The sequence below is a fragment of the Schistocerca gregaria genome, chromosome 5 (assembly GCF_023897955.1).
Source record: "Schistocerca gregaria isolate iqSchGreg1 chromosome 5, iqSchGreg1.2, whole genome shotgun sequence".
NCBI lineage: Eukaryota > Metazoa > Arthropoda > Insecta > Orthoptera > Acrididae > Schistocerca > Schistocerca gregaria.
The window spans coordinates 547,153,600-547,159,221 of record NC_064924.1 but is presented as its reverse complement, the minus strand read 5'-3'; positions in this window follow the sequence as shown (position 1 = coordinate 547,159,221).

Here is a 5,622-nt window from a genome sequence, read left to right as displayed (position 1 = left end):
GTGTGCTGGCGACATCTCTATGGCAACACCTCTTCGTAGCTCTATAGATGGCTGTAATTTCCACCTATAGCCATTCGCGCTTCTCAGTTGGAAGCTGTCAAAAGCGCTTCCAGGTGTCACGGATTTCCTTAAGTTGACTCGACTATAGGAGTGTCTTATTAGTAAACTTAACTCTTGAAGCGGCATTTTTCACGCGTGCATCTCAATGTTTCGGATGCCACAACTCGTGACCTGTGAGTCGTACAATGATATATTCATGCAGATACATTCAGCGCCAAATGTGGAGGGTACTGTCTGTGAAATATGTTGCGAATGGAGTTAGTAGTGAAGAACTAATAACTTTAAACGCTGTGCACTATGCGGCAGTTTTTTACACATCTCTGTTTTTATGACGTCATATCTCCTGAACTATGTGTGGTAAAATGATATAATTATTTAGGTGCATTTAGCAACATTTGTGAATACTGTATCCAAAATTTATTTTGAATAGAGTAAGTAGCACAGAATTAATAAATTTTAACATCGCATATGATGTGGCAATTTTTCGCGCATCTCAATATTTATGATGTAATGACACCTGAATTATGATAGGTAGGTGGTTCTTGCTCCACAGCAATTGTTGCGTTCCCCACTACGTGACTCAACTAACCTCTAGGGCTCCCAGTCAACAATGTAATACGCTTGTATTTTTGCATGTAATACAATGTGTCTAAATCGATAACACCTATGAATGAAAAGAAAAATTCATTCATTCATTCATTTCCGTGTCTGGTTGGCATTTCCAGAAGTTAGCAACTCCGATGGTCTTGTTGTTTACCTCGATCATGTCCTGTGTTGTGCAGGGTTGTTCAAGTTGAGGACAAATTAGCTGGTGGGCTGCGTCTTGTGTTATTCCACACTCACAGGATGTATATCCGTCAGCTGGAAGAATGCCCCATTTTCGCATATTGGTCTTGCAATGAGTAACGCCCCCCTAAGACGACTGAGCGATCTCCAAATAGGGTAGGGCAAGTCATTTCCTTCATTACAGGGATATCAGGTGGTAGCTTGCCCTTCCACTTGATGATGCAGTTAGACTCTGGTGTTCCCTCTAGTGGTTGAGTCCTGGCGATGAAGCTCTTTCTCGACATCAGTCGACGGACTACAGCCTGATGATCATTTAGTGGATGTTGGGGATCGTAAGTTTCCTTAACCTTCTCTACATCGGCGGCAACAGCCCTTATAATAGTGGGGGGAACTATTCCAACTATCGGGTAGATTTTATCGACTGGAGTTGGCTTCATACATCCCGACAAGATTCGGACGGTCTCATTGATTGCAATATCAACCTGTTTGGTGTGAGTGGATGCACTCCACACAGGCGAAGCATACTCTGCAGTGGACACACACAAAGCAAGAGCCAAAATTCTCAGGACAGGAGTATTTGCTCCCCAGGTGGTGGATGTGAGCTTCCTCAAGATGTTATTCCGTGAACTAACTTTCAGCCTGGTGTTATGGCAATATTTCTTGAAGGACAGAGTTCGGTCAAGGGTAACACCCAGATACACTGGTGTTGAAAAGTGCTCCTGTCATTTGCCGTGCCATGTAACGTCCAGCACCCGCCGAGCTTGTGTAATCTTCAAATGAAATGCGCACACCTGAGTCTTGTTGGGATTGGGCTTTAGATGATTGGCTTTGTGGTAGGAGCCAAGCGTATATAGCGCAGAAGTCAACTTTTCCTTTCAAACGTCTTTCCTTGAGCAGCCACTGCAGTATCGTCAGCATAAATGAAAAGCCTGGAATTTTCCGTTACAGGCTGGTCATTAGTGAAGAGCACAGGGGCGAGCACACTGCTTTGAGGTAAGCCATTCTTTTGTATGCGTCATCTGCTCTTCTTACCATGGAGAGAGACTTGGATTCTTCTGTTCTATAGAAGAGTACCAATAAGGGATGATAGTTGGTAATCTTTGGTGAGTCAATAAATTTTCCTCAGCGACTTCATGCGGTTGATAGTGTTGTATGCACCTGTTAGGTCGACAAAGGCAACTCCTGTCATCTTACCCTGTTCAAAACCATCTTCGATGTTTTGAGTGAGGTTCAGTATATGACTGCAGCACGACTTTCCTTGTCGAAAGGCAGCTTGTTGAGGGATGAACTTTTCTTAGAGGATGCCTCTAATTTGGTTAAGTATAAGACGCTCGAAGAGCCTGAAACAGTGGCATAACAGTGATACTGGGCGAAAGTTTTTAGGGCCGTTTGGTTCCTTACTTGTTTAAGTAGTGCAACCACACAAGCTTTCCTCCAGAGCTTGGGAATATATAGGTTCGCAGGAGAGCTTCTGTTAAGTTTGGAAGGTAGGAGGCGAGGTACTGGCAGAAGTAAAGCTGTGAGGATGGGGCGTGAGTCATGCTTGGGTAGTTCAGTTGGCAGAGCACTTGCCCGCAAAAGGCAAAGATCCTGAGTTCGAGTCTCGGTCCGGCACACAGTTTTAATCTGCCAGGAAGTTTCACATCAGCGCACACTCCACTGCAGAGTGAAAATCTTATTCTTGATACATATTCATTAAACATTCTAAGCAGCCATTGCAGAGTGGTACGGCCGAACTTCTTGATCTGTTCTACTCTGATGTCATATTTTATAAAAGAAAAATAATGAACACAGTTGTGAGGAATATTATTATAGAATGAAAAAATAGTCAGGATGGGAGTGATCTTTTATTAATCTTTTATTTGGCTTGAGGTATTGGACCATACTGCCAAGGGCTTGGTACGAATATAAACTCATATATACAGATAAATCACAATATAAGGAAGGTGAACAAAGATTTTAAATTATGACGAAATTAATCTCGGGTGAACAGCCTGGTATGAAATACGCCTCGAGACATTGAAGAATCACACGATTTTAAATTATTTTACAATTTCCACATAGGTTCAATATGTACAGCTAAGGAATCTTGACGCATCACCTACACACAAAATAGCATATAAAAGGAGAACTGAGCAGAAACTGAGAAAATCAGTCAGTAGATTTCACAAACAGACATCCACCCTCTCTCATCTGCTTTGTTCATTTTCTGTATAGCAGACATTCTACAAAGTCTGTTGTGCTTGCTCATATCTCTTCACCTCGTACAGTTTTCTAAGAACCGAGTGAGGCTGTGCAGATTTTTCAGGGATTTCTTTGATTTTGTATTTACCTTTAAATAGTAATTTAGATTATCAGTTTTACTTTAAGAACAACGATGCATTTCTTGCTGTTGTTTTTCTTCTTCGAGTTGCATTTAATTCAGTATTTTTTAGGAGTCTGTGCAGCAGACTGCATTAAGAATTGAAAAATTAATCACATAATGCCAAGCTGCTATTGTATCCAAATGTGACACACTGTGGCAAACTACAAAAAACTAGTTGATAGATGGAAACAGTAATAAAATAAAAAATTCTCTATATACTTAAGGCACATCCTGGGATGGTCCCTTCAAAAAGGACGGCCGGTTTCCTTCCCCATCCTTATCCTTTTAAAGCTTGTGATTGGTCTTCATATTCGACGGAACGTTAAACTATAGTCTTCCTTCCTCAATTTTTTGCTTTGACATCCGACCACAGAAGTCAAAACACTATAGTCTTCCTTCCTCAATTTTTTGCTTTGACATCAGACCACAGAAGTCAAAACACAGGACTCAATTTCGGGGACAGCATGGTTCAGATCTCCACTTTTCCATCTTGATTTATGCTTTCTGTATTTTCACACAGTCACTTAAAGAGAATACCGACATTGTAACTTCTGTATCAGCGAGGTTACGACTCTTATGTCTATGATCCTTGTCAGTTAATAGTGTACTGGTCAGTTTTATCGAATCTGCTCAAGCTGACGTTAATTCTCAAGAAAAAAATACGTCCAAATGAGTGGTGTGTTTTAAATAGCTAGTGATCAAAAGTATCCGGAAACCCCCCAAAACATACGTTTTTCATTTTAGGTGCATTTTGCTGCCACCTAGTGGCAGGTACGTCACATCAGCGTCCTCAGTAGTCATTAGACATCGTGAGAGAGCAGAATGGGGCGCTCCGCAGAACTCACGGACATTGTATGTGGTCAGGTGATTAGGTGTCACTTGTGTTGTATGTTTGTATGTGAAATTTCCACACTCCTAAACATCCATAGGTCCACTATTTCCGATGTGATAGTGAAGTGGAAATGTGAAGGGACACGTACAGCACAAAAGCGTACAAGCCGACGTCGTCTGTTGACAGACAGAGACCGCTGACAGTTGAATTGGGTCGTAATGTGTAATAGGTAGACATCTACACAGACCATCACACAGGAATTACAAAATGCATCAGGATCCACTGCAAGTCCTATGACAGATCCACTGCAAGTCCTATGACAGCTAGGCGGGCGGTGAGAAAACTTGGATTTCATGGTCTGGCGGCTGTTCAAAAGCCACACATCACGCTGCTAAATGCCAAACGACGCCTTGCTTGGTGTAAGGAGCCATAAACACGGGACGATTAAACAGTGGAAAAACGTTATATGGAGTGAAGAATCATGGTACAAAATGTGGCGATGCGATGGTAGGGTGTGAGTATGAAAAGCAGTTGACCCAATACTGTGTTGACGTTGAGGCTCAGGGATTCTTCCCTACACTTGTTCATTAGAAACATCAGTGGCTCCACTGGAAACTCTGAACAATAATTAATTGCTCTTGTACATATGTCATTGGGCACTATAGTATTTTTTTCTTTATTTTCATTTTACAGATTATTTTTTATATTTACAGATCATTTGTGAGAAACATAAATAAACACTCTGTTACATTTACAGTAATTAAAGAAATATATTATTCTTTTTGTTTTGTTTTGTGAGATTTTGTCATATGAGATTGTCTACCACAGTTACAATTGTGTTCATAGAAAATGGAATCGATGAAATGTGGGTCCAAAAATTCATTTCCTTCTTTTTTAGGTATTATGTTTTCATTATTGTTGGCACGTATTTCTTTTCTGTCTGTGCTAATCAAAATCCAGACAGTCTTTGCCATATTAAGTGGGTAATTGATTTCTTGAAGAACATTCTCTTTATTTCTTTTAGCAATCTGCGGTAATCTCTCTCTCTCTCTCTCTCTCTCTCTCTCTCTCTCTCTCTGTCACTGTTCGTGCAGTCTTCATTACTGGTTTGGTTTTTAATATTTTTTGTGCCTCTCATATGGATGTTTCAGGTCCCCTCCTCCCCATGGAATGACTGGTGTGATCCATTTCTTTCTCATTATATTTTTGCTTTTCTTACAGCACGCAATATTTTTGCAGTAGCTTAAAGATGAATAGAAAGTTTCTCAATGTTTATCCATGGATTTTCTATAAGCATGTTAAGCAGGCAATTAGTGAAGCAAAAAACTACATGATATACTAAAAACTGAAATGTAAAATAATAATAATAATAAATAAATAAATAAAATAATAACACAAATAATGCAAAGAAGTCGGAAGTGAAATTAACTCTATTGTCTACCCTAACCAAAAAGATAATATTGCCATAACCCCAGACAAATGTAAGAAATGTTGTATCCAATCCATTGAAGAGATTGTTGTTGTGGTCTTCAGTCCAGAGACTGGTTTGATGCAGCTCTTCCTGCCACTCTATCCTGTG